This window comes from Mytilus trossulus, chromosome 9 (assembly GCF_036588685.1).
Source record: "Mytilus trossulus isolate FHL-02 chromosome 9, PNRI_Mtr1.1.1.hap1, whole genome shotgun sequence".
NCBI classification, from domain to species: Eukaryota; Metazoa; Mollusca; class Bivalvia; order Mytilida; family Mytilidae; genus Mytilus; species Mytilus trossulus.
Window position 1 is genome coordinate 52,829,247 of NC_086381.1, and position 15,692 is coordinate 52,844,938.

Sequence of the window (15,692 nt, forward strand, 5' to 3'; positions counted from 1 at the left end):
TTAGTATTTTAACGTCATTAATAGTCAAAGAAGACATGACTTGTGCAATGCCAAAAATAAATGTATCGACAGGTAGTAGTATAGTGAAGAGCGACTTCTATAGAAATAAAAGTTAACGTGGCTGTGTCCCCTATACATCTCGCCTCAAAAGATAATGAAATTTAGTTATGTTTTAATTTGCTAATGACAAAATCAATATTAGTGCCAATGTGAACTATATTCAGAGATCTAATTACAATATTGGTACGATAACCCTTACTTATAAGTTTGTTCAAAGGTTCGATGAGTTTACAAGGATCACATAGTGATTTCCTCGCTTTAAGTACAATATTACCATAAAATTTAGGATGAGAAATACCATTTTTAATAAGCTTTCTACAGGTATAGCCAAATTTACTAATCAAATCTTTGTATCTATGAAAGAATTTAGTAAAAGTTTTAAGTAATTTATGGTATCGAAATCCCTGACACAACAATTTACCAGTGATGCATTGATTACGTTCGTTAAAATCTATGACATCAGAACACACACGGGCAAACCGAACGAGTTGCGATATATAAACACCGTATGATGGAGCCAAAGGCACATCGCCGTCTAAAAAAGGAAAATTAACAATAGGAAATGAAAAATCGTCTCTTTTGTCGTAAATTTTAGTGTGAAGTTTCCCGTTTGAAATTGAAATGTCTAAATCTAGAAAAGGACAACTGCTGCTGTTTATGTTAGATTTAGTTAAAGTAAGTTCGTTTGGGTAAATTTCTGAAGTATATTTAGAGAACTCTGGATTATTCAACGAAAAAATATCATCCAGATAACGGTAGGTATTTTTGAATGTATCAACCAAATGTAACAATGATGGGTCTTTACTGAGTTTGGTCATAAACTGAGATTCAAAGCAATATAGAAATAAATCTGCTATTAAAGGGGCACAGTTGGTGCCCATAGGAATACCTACTACCTGACGATACACTTTATCGCCGAAACGTACATAAATGTTATCAAGCAGAAAGTTTAAAGCTTCAATCATATCCTCACATTTCCAGTAAGTGTATCTAGCATACTTTCCTTTTTCGTTACAGAAAAAGGCCTTAAACGAGTTACAGCAAATAAAATTACAATGAGATTTTTCGAAAGACCATTTTATCAAATACAAAAACTTTTTCTTTATAAGATTGTGTGGAAGTGTAGTGTACAGAGTAGAAAAATCATAACTGTCAACAGAATTGTAAGGACCATTGAAAGCATGTATTTTATCTAAAACCTCTAAAGAATTTTTAACACTCCAAAAATAATTAATACCATTATTTTCATAAGCTTTATTACAAAAGTTAATAACCAGTTCTTTGATAGTAGTAAGGGAGGTGGTTAGAAGCACTGATAGATTAGTAGTAGAACACTTACTCGAAGCGGAGATGAAACGGAATTTAAATGGTTTTTTGTGTAATTTCGGTAACCAGTACAAACATATTTCAAACATATTTCAACGTTTACATGGTATATGCAATTAACAATAGAGTCCCAAAGAAACATTTGACAACACAAATATGAAAGTTATTGTATAAAAAGGTAGATTGTTCGATTATTGAAGAATATGATAGCCTTCAGAGTGGGTTACTATGACATCAAGATTGTGTTTGCATGCTTTATAGGCTATGTTATGTTTGACAGTTCATATTTTCACATCGGTACAATCCATACAAAAAAAATTTAGTCGTTTATATATATCCTCTCGTCCTCTACTTCGTGTTATACCGTGGTAACACTTTGTTTTTCTCAAATGAAAATACATTTATGAAACATGAGTTAAGTCATTTAAACGATGTTTAATTACAAACATTTTCTAATGGAGGATTATTTATCTTATAAAATGCATGTACACATACCTTTTGTAAGCACTTGATCACTCTGGTGGGTTTAAATGTACGACTTTTGAAGTAAGCAAATTCCTAACATTATTTTATAAAACTATTAATAGATAATTAGTTTGCAGGCACTATAGAATTAACATTTCAAGGACATAATTATTAATCACGTGATCAATTAAACATTCCATTCGGAAAATGTTTGAACATTTTAAAAGATTTTATTTGGTCCACCACCTGTCTGTATTTTAATTATCTAGTATGAACAGAATGTAACATCAGTAGATTCGGAACTACTACTATTTATCTTTACAATGTATCAAAGTACATTGAAAACTTTTACTTCATTAAAAAGAATTCGGGAATATCTATTAGTTGAAAAGCAGGCATAATCCAGTTGTAATCCTGTGCGAATTTCGATATTTTAGACGAGCTATCAAGTAGTTGCCTCAAGCTTGCAACCTTACATTACGGAAACATATTACAAAGCGAACATACAAAATGATAACAGTAAAATAAGAAGTCGACACGATAACACTGATTGTATTGTGGTTTATTGTTGACGTTTATTCTGAGATTTTCCCCTGTTTTCGGGAGAGAATACAATATTTCTTTTACTCATTATACCTGGCGTGTTGTTTAATCTGTATTCTTGATAAGACATCCTTTAATGTATCAATTTCAGATTTTGCATCTGAATAAAATATCTACTCAGTATTACAAATTTACAAATTAATTGAAATATATTGTAAAATATGTTTGTATGCTTGTCATTCATCTTTGCTGTGTGCTTTTATGTTTCTTTGATACATCTATAACGTGGCTCTGTGCTAAATACATACCGTCATTGTTTAGTTGCATAATTGTAAATCAGTGTATTCTTGTCTTAATATTATTTTCTATGGTCGGGTTGTTGTCTGCTTGATACATTCCCCATTTCAAATCTCAATTTTAATGGTCTAAATGCCATTCTGTGCTTCTTTGTTATATATTTGTGGGATTGTTTGGTTTTTAGTGATTAAGATTATAACGTTATGTTGACTGCTGTACCCCTTTTTGACATTTTTACCTAATATGTTTGTTTGTTTTTGTTCATGCATCGTTGTCAACATAATAAAATTGATGCAACTGTCATACACGTGAGAGGTTAAGGCTAGCTATTAAACCAGGTTGCTACATTAGAAAACACCTGCACCAAGTCAGGTTAATACAGTTGTTATCCATTCTGGCACAACAGCGCGCTTCAGAAACACATCTGTTATCAAATTATGTGATCTTTATTCATATTTGTACACTGTTCTTTTGTGGTATTCTTAATACTTTGTGTTGAACAATAAAATACTAAGGCGCATGCATGTGTTGATCAAAGAAAATTATAGCAACACATTTAAAAAATACGTAGTAGTGAAAAAAGACATGGTCCAACAGATTACTCAAATAACCCGTTTGAAGATAGGAAGATCAATAAAAAAAATACCTCCATAGACAAGCCTATGGAATCAGGATATTACAAGGAGTCAATTGGACATTTATAAGAGCAATGAGTGAAAGATATAATCCATGTATATGCAGATAATAATAACAGTATGTACAACACACAAGTTACTAAATATCGTTGTTTTAGTTTGAAATAGGGATCTTTACCTGTGTTAAATAGTTATACTGTTTATGTTTCTAACTGGTTAGTGTAGTTGTTAAACGGGTTCTTATAATCTTGAATTTAGATTTGTGAAATCTTAAGGGGGTTTAAATGGAAGGGTTTCCTTATATGATATAAGGAAATTGCTGCGCTGTGATTTCATCGAAATTGTTCACAGTAACTACAACGTACAGTTTTTACTTATTGCTATATAAATTTTTATGGATAAGATTTATTTACATATAATGACATGTTGGACAATTGGTTGCGTACGATCACCCTTACTTGCAATGCTCTTCAAGTTCGTACTTTATGTGGCCTTTTAAAATATTTCGATTCGAGAGTCAATGCTGAATCTTAAGAAGACGAAACGCGAGTCTGGCACAAACATAAAATTTCAATCCTGGTATCTACAAGAGTTTATCTACACGAAAATTTCAATTCTAATATTTTTATTAAATTATACAATGTAATATATAATCGCGGTATTAAACAAATGTTTACAAGAGAAAAGAACAATTTCTTTATAAGAGTTTTATCTTATTTATTCTAAGGAATTTAGTAAATAAATACTTTAGATTCGGATTAGCATGGCGAGAATTTTTTGTATTAATTGTATTACTGAGCCTGGGTGTAAAACACAATGGATATAAATAAGAAATATTTTTTTTTTAAATGAGTCACTTCCAGGCACTACAGTCATAACACTTTCGAGCATGATTTTTGTACCCAGACTCGAAAATCAACCAATCAAATTGCTGGATTTCATGTTTCGAGCATGATTTTTGTGCTCCGAGCACTGAGCAAAATTTTATGCCTTCAAGGCCAGATAGTGAGGGCCATTGCAGAGGAAATGAGAAAATACATGTTTATATTTATATGCTGTAGAGATTGTAACAATCACGACAATAATCGCAGAAACATTATTTGTGAAGAACATAGATTTACACATGAAAAGCAGTAAACAAAGTGACAAATGGACAACTATTAACTGAATTTCAACTTAACAACAACTATACTGCTGTCTGTAACAATTGATAACCTCGAGCTCGCTCTAAACTAGATATACCACTTAGATAGTTTCTTATAAGTTGAAAAGAAGATCAGAACACATCTATTTTAAATACAATACCAAAATGATGCAAAAAATGTCGTATACGTTATGCAATAGAGAGAACAGAGACCAGTATACATAAACATACGAATAAAAAAAACACAGAGCACACAAACATTAAATAATGAGACAATAAGTACAAATAAAGGCAACAGTAGTATACCGCTGTTCAAAACTCATAGATCCATGGACAAAAAAAACAAAATCGGGGCAACAAACCAAAACCGAGGGAAACGCATTAAATATAAGAGGAGAACAACGACACAACACCGAAACGCAACAGCACACAGAAACGGACCAAGCAACAGACAATACACCACGAGAATAACAAATATAACATCAAAACCAAATACATGAATATGGGATAGACAAGTACCGTGCCACGTCTTATCTCAAAAATAAGAGAAAACAGAAACGACTCAACGTTAAAATGCAACAGTATAGTACAGGTAAAGAAAACATATACCTTATAAAAATCGTAACGAATTTCGATAACAAGATGAAATTTATACGAAATTCTGACTTGGATTTACATCTTTCTTATTTAATTCACCCCGACGTCATAGGAAATGAGAAAAAAGGCAAACTAATTATGCATGCATTGCAAAATATTACCATTTAGAAAACTGACCGAAAGAGTAAAAGAAAAAAGGAAAAGAAAATAATAGGTGTTCAACAACCACAAATTAGTTTATGAAAAAAAAAACACAGAGAAAAAGGATATAAAAACTAAAGAATATATTTCAGTCTATGTGACTGAGGTCAAACTATTGAATACATTATAAAAAAGTGGAGAAAGGTAATGCTTATAAAGTAAGGAATAATACGACATAAGAATTAAAAAAACAGAATCACAAGATAAGCTATAGTTTATAGCAATATATTTCACGTTGTCATAAAGCCAGAGGTTTAGCTAGCTATATAACCTGGTTCGACTAAATCTTCTTTTTTTTTTTAAATGTTCTGTATCAAACCAGGAGAATAGCACATGTTATCTCATAGGTCGTTTCTTTGTGTGATTCATTATCGTTGTTTATGTTCCCTTTAGTGTTTCTGTTGTTTCGTTGATTTCTTCTCATTGTTGATGTTTTTTCCTCGGTTTTATTTCTTTCCACAGATTTGTTTTCTCTCAATCAATGTTTGACTTTCGAACAGCAGTATACTATTGTTGCCTTTATTTTTCTTTATCTATAGTCAAGAATACAAAACAATCATCAAGGGAAAGAGACTGGAGTTGATGTATTTAATTTTTTTTATGAATATGAATTTTTATAATTAAAATAATTACAAATTCGAGTTCTGCGTTCAAGGAAGTAGTATTTTTAGTTAAACTTATATAATTTCTTTACATCCTGTGAGATTGTTCCTGATAAAAAGCTTTAGGTTTTATTTGCACCACCCTTAATTTCTAACATCATTTTAAAATCCGGAGACATCCCATAAACAATGTGACTATAAACATGTTATGAATGTTTAATTATCCGCCAAACCTTGGACAGTGATGTTACAACACAAATTAAGAACAAACTGTAAAATCATTCGTTGGAAATAATATGATTCATCAGATTGACATTTATATTTAGCATAAAAATAACTGCTCCATGGTCATGTAGGCAAACTATTTGCCACTTATTAGATATGTATTTCTTCAAAAATATATATGTATAGCAACACAGTGATGACTGCTGTAATCATATTTTTACAATTTTATCGATTATATCTGTTTTGTTCATGCATAAGTGTAAAAATAACGGAATTCGATGCGACTGTCATAAAAGTGAGAGGTTTAGCACAATAAAACCAGCAACAATCCACCATTTTCTAAATGCCAGTTTACCAAGTCAGGAATATGACAGTTGTTGTTCATAAGTTTAATCTGTTTTATTCTTTGATTTAGCCATTCGATAAGGGACTTTCCGTTTTCAATTTTCCTCGTAGTTCAGTATTTTTTGTGATATTTAGATATTTATGTATTTATTTATTTTTGCTCGCTTGGCCATCATATGTGTTTCATCTCATCGTAATCTTTAGTCTTCCCATAATCAATCGTGATACTATTTTTCATCACTTTCTTTTCTTACTTCAAAATTGCAAAATACACCAAACTAAACATTAAAACAATATTCATTTTAACATATCGCATGTGTCTATAAGGGGTTATATTCGACGAAAGAGATCTCCCGCCTGGCACTGACACCGCCAATATACTGTAGCTCTTCAAACGAGCTCATATTTCAACGAATGTGGTATTAACTGTAGGAATGAATAACTATATATAGAGCATTTGAAAAACGTATTTTGTAAGTTAGAACCTACGATCTTATTATCATGAAACCAGATAAATGTCATCAAAGTTTATAATTAACGACCTTAACTAAAATGTCAACGTCTTTGATTATCAAATTTAAATACAAAAGTCGCTAATGTTTACTACTGGGATTGATATGGCACTTTAAGGCAAATGACCATATCAATCCCAGTAGTAAACATTAGCGACTTTTGTATTTTAATTTGATAATAAAATACGTTGACATTTTAGAGAAGGCGTTTATGTTTATAAACCCCTGAACACCATTCAGGTACCACAGTCTTGCTTTATACTCTGAAGTTACGATTAAACGTTTGAGGACTTTTGAATCTTCTTGGTCCTTTTATATATGTTTTGCACAATGAAAAAAAGATCAGCGAGAGTCAACTCACTGGAGAAGGAAAATATTTTTGTAAGTGAATTTGAAAAAAGACAATTAGAAGGAAAACTATTTCGTGCGATATTGTGTCATCAATATAAACTGGCTAGAATATTGGTGGAAGGAGGGGTAGATGTGAACTGTAGACTTAGAACAGGTGTTACACCCCTGATTTTAATTTGTGATCAAAATGTGGACGAAGACATGAAATGTATGCAGTTGCGTTTAGTACGATGTTTAATTAGTAAGCAGGCAGATGTGAATGCAAAAGACAATTTTGGTCGTACGGCCCATACATATGCATATTTATCTGGTGACATACGGCTCATGCGTTTGCTAGAGCTCAGTGGACCGTCATCATGGACATGGGATGTCAATGTTTCATTTCACAGACGGGAAAGCGTAGTGATCACATCTAACTTAAATATCCATTTTCATCGGTGGGAATCCAATGATTTTGCTCAACAAATTAATTGATATACATATATATGTCGATGTTTAAGTTTTACTTATGATTTGCTTTAACAAAAACATTATCTGAACTCTTATGCAATAATTTTGTCAAATTACTTTAAAAAAACTGATATATATATATTTAATGTTCATAATTAATCTTTTGATTAAAAAGGGTTAGTAAAATTTTATCAAAATGAGTTTTTATTTACCAACAGTTTTAACACATCAAACAGCTACAATCGCACAGTAGGTAACTCTTTTTATATAAGAGCAAGTCATGTTATAATTATAAAAAAAACACGTCAATGAAGTCAATGAATGTTTGACTTTTCAGTAGTCAACACTTCGGTATTGACATCAATATCAATACTGTGGTCATTGTTATAAATTTCCTGTGTACAAAACTTTGAATTTTCGACATACTGGGGATTTTCTTGTCCCAGGCATAGATTGCCTTAGTCGTATTTTGGCACAACGTTTTATAATTTTGGATCCTCGGAGTTCTTCGGCTTTGTACTATTTTGGCTTTATAAATATTTTGATATGAGCGTCACTGTTCGGTCTTGTTACGTGTCTGGCGTGTTGAACTATGGTCCTGGTCCCTTACTATTCATCATCACTTAAAGAAAAATTAAAATCATAAAAAGCAGTATATGTATCAAGTATTTCTGTTGGCCTTATCATTACTGGTCATTCTTTCACACTAGTGTATACTGTTATTTGTCTGCTTGTCTTTCTCTTTTGTAGCCATGGGGTTGTCTGTTTATTTTTAATTAATGAGTTTGACTGTCTAACTGGTATCTTTTGCCCCTCTTGTATAAGTGCCCTCACATATTGAAATCTAAGAGTGAAAAAAAGCGGTCTGACTTATGTTCAAATCAACAATCTAAAAACAATGATATAATGATATGCATAAACAAATGGCAACCAATGAAGAACAGAATTAATAATTTGGTTGGATTAAGTATGTTTGCGGTTGACTAACCCTCTCGTTACATGGCTCAATGGTTTGACATCACAACAAAGGAGCATTAAAATACACCATATGTTTGATAAAATCCAATATATACCTTCATTTTAGATCTCATTCGTGCATTTTTCACTTTTCGGAATTATGTTTTTTTATAAAACTATCAATCCATTGCTACCTTGATTATTAAAGCATATTCTACATAGTTTTATATATTCATCACCTATGAATATAAACTTCGTTTTAAATATTAAACTACTTCCAAAATGTTCTTTTTTCTTCTGTGTCCAATTTGTTAGTGTAAAATCTTACAAAGTCTTAACAATGTTAACACACTTTTTTGGCAAAAATCTTCCGCTTAAGACGACCGTTGACTTGAGCTGAGAGCTTTTTTTTCTCTGTGTTACAGGACGTTCTGTTTTTTTGAAATTAAGAACTACAATAAAAGAGCTGGTTTTGCGGTTTTGTGTGTTTTATGATGCGTTTTTACTGATTTTGTGTAATTGATAGAAATCCAATATCGTTCGTATTTCTATTAAACCAATTAGATGAGAACGGCTTTATAGTCAAATCGATAAAGAAAGCTTTTTCCAAATTAAAAGTACAACTAATAAAAACTCGTATATTGAAGACAAAATATAAATTAGTTCAAATCCAATGTATTTGATATAAAGACGTCATAAACAATCTATGAAATCATCGTGTGTAATGCTAGAATTTGAGTATTAACAGGATGTAAAACAATTAGTAATGTTAATAACCGAAAATTAACACATGTTTAGGAATGTTTTAATGAATTTATTTATCAAAATCAATGTTAGAACCGTTAAAGGGGCACTTGCTGTCAAATTCATGTTCACCGATTTTAATCAAATTCTCATATTTGATTTATAACAATGTAAAATATTTTTTCAAACTATTTTAGACTATCTAACTTTCAAAAATAAACAATTAACAGGGCACTTTCAAGTGAATAACGCATAATCAATGGTTTATTAGCTTATTTTGACAAAATTGAACCATACTGGCTGCTAAAATCGAACTATTATTTCACAATTTGCATTTCATTAGTGATTTACATATCTCATAGCTAGTGCCCGCCCCTTTAAAACAATATTCAAATATATCTGTACATTGTCAGATAATGTACAATCTTCAAGTAATTGAATATTAGAATAATTCAGTTCTTCAAGTAATTTTTTTTTGATAATTGTACCTGTACTGTTAATTATAAAACTGTTTCAAATATCATCGTTTCTGTGTGTGTTACATTTCAATGTTGTGTCGTTGTTCTCCTCTTATATTTAATGCGTTTCCCTCGGTTTTAGTTCGTTACCCCGATTTTGTTTTTTGACCATGGATTTATGAGTTTTGAACAGCGGTATACTACTGTTACCTTTATTCAACAAACTATTAGAGAAAAATACTAATTTCAGACAACTTACTGGCACTGGACTACTAAGAGCTTGAAATGTGATGCACATGGATATAAATGTAGGCAGTATGAACACCTCTATTCACATTTGGTATTTTTGTTTTTTGTTTAGTTTTTTTTTCATTTTCCATTTTTTGGTTGTTCTTGCATGATTGACGTTAACCAAACATCTTATTATAATATTAACATACATATCAAGGATCCGCGAATGAATTTTTAATTGGTTGTGTAAGACATATATACAACCTACAATCAAATATCGGTACTGCAGATACAATCGGTAAAACACTTAGATCTGAATCAGCTAATATAGAAACTCAGAATACATAGCCACGCAAAAGCAATCAAAAACAAAAAACACACGTTTGCTATACGCGAAAAAAAAATATGTTTTGAATGACAATCGGGAATACAGATTTTTTTTCAATCTGCAATAATAATAGACGTTAAAAAGTTGTGATTTACAACACTTATAATAGCAACAACCTTTTGTGCGACAACGACTTTACAGCTAAAGGGTTATTGACATTAAATCATAAGTGATACACTATTTACGATGTGTAAAGAGTTCATTGTAATGTTTACTAGTTGTTATTGACATGTTTCTGTGTAAGCAGACTATATAGTAAACTTCAAAGACTTGAAGCAGTAGATCATGGAGGAAATATCAGAAGACGAAGAACAACAAACAATGACATGGCACTCTAACTAACTTAAGAAGCAATCATTTCAAGAGAAGTAATGAAAGTAAATCACAGAATCTACTAATTAGTTCATATTTTGTAAAGAATCACACTGAATCTTCCAGAAAATATACTGAAGATGATATTATTAAAATGCTGGACTTTTTGATCGATAATATATTTGTTGAGTTTGGAGGATATATATTTCAACAGACAGTCGGTATTCCAATGGGTACTAATTGTGCACCCCTGCTGGCTGATTTGTTTTTGTATTCGTATGAAGCAGAATTTATTCAGAACCTTCTAAAAGACAAAAAGAAAAAGCACCTTGCGAAATTCTTTAATTTTACTTTCCGATATATTGATGCTGTTTTATCATTGAACAACCCATATACTTCAGCCAATACTTACATCTCATATATCCTAGTGAACAACTACTGATACTAGAAGGACTGCTGCATACCTTGATCTTTTCCTCAATATTGACGTAGATGGACGACCTCACACGAAAATCTATGATAAACGAGACGATTTCAACTTCCCAATTATCAATTTCCCATTTCTTAGCAGTAACATACCCTCTGCTCCTTCGTATGGTGTTTACATATCACAATTGATACGTTATTCACGTGCTTGTTCACACTATACGGACTTCATATTCAGGAGTGTGCTCCTTACGCAGAAACTGCTCCGACAAAGTTATGAGGAGGACAGATTAAAATTGACACTCCGTTAATTTTATGGACACCATCACGAATTGGTGGATCCATATGATGTCTCTTTAATCAAACTAGCTAAGGACATTTTTACCACATGGTAGATTGTGGTTTGTCATTATGTCGTCTAATCTTTTAATTACCATACGTGACTTATTCCCGATTGTGACTGTTTTGCTGAATGTGAATTCGTATTACTATAAGACGTGTTTCTGTACGTGTTTACCCCAAATTCATGTATTGAGTTTACATGTTTGGTGTTGTATTTGTGGTTCTCATCGGATTTTGTCAAATGTGTTGACGTCTTTTTGTTATATTTAGGTGTTACGGATAGAGAGATTAATCATCGCCTTTATTGATTATATTTAATTTTGTACGATTAATTACGTTTGAAGTTGGATTCATAACAATCTGGACATATATATATTACAGTTAATTGCTATTGATGGGTATTGCAATATGCATTTTGTTTTAATGAATTGTCGGTATTTAGTTCTGGTATAGTCTTAAAGCAATCCTAATTCTATAAACTTTTTGAATTATATTTTTTCATGTCTGACGTCATCCTGTTTCTGGATTTCATAAATTCAGATGTGGCATGACGTTTGCCTTTTCGCCATCGTATGGGACGTCATTTTTTTAATTGCGTTGACGCCCGGACTGATTCGGGTGTTTCTATGCTGTATTGAACTTGGCATCATGCATTTGGGTTTAGTTTTCTGTAATAAGTTAATACCTCAGTTTCATTATGAATATATCTTTCACATTCATTTGTTAAAATTTACTGTTTGCAATAGCATGAATCGTTCTATATAATAGTGTTCTTATCCCGGGCATAAAACAATGCCGTATTTGGCAAAACCTTTTCAACTTTTGATCTTCAGTGCTGTAAAACTTTGTACTTTTTTCACTTTCGATCTTTTATATCTGGGCGTTATGTATTCGGGTTTAGTTTTCTGTAATTAGTTTATACTTCAGTTACATTATGTATATCTCTTTCATATTCATTTGATAAAATTTACTGTGTGCAATAGCATGAATTGTTCTATATAATAAGAATGTTCTTATCCCGGGCATACAAACAATGCCGTATTTGACAAAACCTTTTCAACTTTTGATCTTCAGTGCTGTACAACTTTTTTCACTTTCGATCTTTTATATCTTGGCGTCACTGGTGAGTCTTGTGTGGACAAGACGCGTTTTTGGCGTATTGAATTTTAAACCTGATGCTTTTTGTTATCTATTAATCATGCTTTTCTTTGTCTAATATGTTCTCCTTTTTATTTGTATTGTAGTCCTGTAATATTATGTTGTCATTTCAATGTTATATTTAACTTTGCCATTAAAGTGCGAGGTTTGGCATGCCATAAAACCAGGTTCAACCCACCACTTTTATTCCCCTTTAAAAGTGTCCTGTACCCAGTCAGGAAGATGGCCATTGTTATAATATTGTTCGTTTCTGTGTGTGTTGCATTTTAACGTTGAGTCGTTTGTGTTTCTCTTATTTTTGAGATATTTAGATAAGACGTGGCACGGTACTTGTCTATCCCAAATTCATGTATTTGGTTTTGATGTTATATTTGTTATTCTCGTGGTGTTTTGTCTGTTGCTTGGTCCGTTTCTGTGTGTGTTGCATTTCGGTGTTGTGTCGTTGTTCTCTTATATTTAATGCGTTTCCCTCGGTTATAGTTTGTTACCCCGATTTTGTTTTTTGTCCATGGATTTATGAGTTTTGAACAGCGGTATACTACTGTTGCCTTTATTTATCATCAAGTGAGGATTATGATAATTTTTCCTATTATATTTCGGTGCATCCTGGTGAAAAAGTATTTATATATAGTATTACAAATTTAACAAACATTAACATTTTGTTATTTTAATGAACTTATGCTGTAAATTTGTAATCTGTGATGCTCTTTTAGTTGAACATGTGTGGGTGTCATACCAACAATTTATCTTATGTATCGTCTGGTATATTTGTTTAAGTTATGACTTTGAGACGTATAGTAAAGCCACTTCTAAAGCTGACTATTTAAAAGAAAAGAAAACATCCTACCCCAATTTCCATTACAATTGGGACTTAAGGAGGTAGACCTAGGTTAAGGGAAATAACTCTTAAAATCACCAGTACGTTTGTGTCAACCATTTTCATATATATGTTCTTAGCTTCTATGTTACATAGATTATTTTCAATCTGTTTCAGGTAAATGCTTAAAAAACATTGATGAAACTTGACTTTTATAAACACATTACTGATTTAAAGAGTTATCTCCCTGAACCAAGGTCTAACACCTTAATGCTATACAATAAAACGATGTTTATCACTAAAAAGAAGTCGACAACTAATACCTCAAATATTTTCGTTTATCATTTAGTAATTGTTATCCAAATGTAGTGTTGTGTTATTCCTTGGCTGTATTTGGTAAGCCCAACCACAGTTCTAGAACATCATCAACTACCCAACAATATGATTTACAAATCTAAAATGTATTAACACTTGATTACTTGAACAAAACGGATATAACAAATACAGCCATATCCACTAAAGGTCATCTTTGCATGAGGGAGATGTTATGTTGGTTTCTTAATAACTTTTAAATTGATCATCGACTTATTAAAGAAAGGTGTTTTATACATTTGAAGTTCAGAAGTTATGGTGGCGTCCATATGTCTTTGAAGGTTATATTTTATTTATTTGTATTTTAAAAGGTAATGGTCGCCGTAATACGCACTATTTGTCTGTAAGATATATACACAACATAGTAACGGCTATCGGTACTGTAGCAACAATAGGTAACACACTCGGATCAAAGTATGCTATACACGATTGAAAGATATAGCGATCTGGAAATGCAATCGGAAACAAAAGACAAGAATTTGCCCCACGTGATAGCAGAAAACTTCTTTTAAATGGCAATTAGAGAAACATATTGTTTCTGCAATAATAATAGCTGTTAATAGGGCGTGATATTCAACACTTATAAGATCAACAACACAGTGTGCGAAAAAGACGTAATAGTTAATATTAACTTAAAACAATATGTGATATTCTAAACTATGAACAACAATTATTTTGTAAACAAATATTCCCGTATTCCATTACGGTATACCTTACAACATAGGGGTTGCGACACTTTTGGGATATGGGATACAAGATGTAGAAAAATATGGGATCTGGGAAAAAGAAGGTATCATAATGTGGGAAATGGGAAAAATCACAAACAAAGAATGGTTAAAATGCATGAATGGTCATGATGTGTCTTATTTGTGGTGTCCACTTACCCTCACCCATCCCATTTCAATTTGAAGAAAAAAAGTCCCTTCTTGATTTTCTTCATAGTAGAAACAAATGATAAGCAATAACGTAGCTATGGTTGCCCAGACCCAAAGACCCTTGTAGGTAAATTTACGATACTTCTGAGTTCGAAAGTTGGGACCCTAGAGATCAGCCTACCCTTTCCCAGTTTTAATTTGTAAAAAATCCCCTTTTGTCCACAATAAGTACAAATGATATGCAATGGCCTTGGGTTGTCTGCATTCAAAGACCTAAATGGGTAAAGTTACGGTACGTCTACAACTGAGGTCTAATATTTGTGATATGGAGACCATACTTTCTGAACTCTAAAATTCCCTACGACAAAGTATTCATCTACGCGAGGTAACAATGTTAAAAAATGACATACAATTGCCTTGATCCTAAGACCCAGATGGGTAAATTTACGGCACTTTTACAACTGAGTTCCAAAATTGGGAACGATAGAGGTAGAGATGGAGAACGGCCTACCCTCTTCAAACTTTATTACGTAAAATGCCCTAAAGCAAAGCGTTTATCCACATAAGGTTCACATCATAGCCAATGCCTAAGGTTGCCTGGAATCAAAGACCCAGGTGGGTAAAGTTATGGAACATCTACAAATGAGGTTCAAAGTTTGGATATGGACTTTTTTCGTTTATTATTTCCCTACGGCATGTCTTTCGTCGACGCTAGGTACACATGTTCACGATGTTAGAAAATACCCTAGAATTTCCTTGATCCAATGACCCAGGTGAGTAATTTATGAAATGATACTTCAACTTCGTACTTTTTTTGGCTTTTTTTTTTTTTTTTATCTTTTTTAGATTCGAGCGTCAC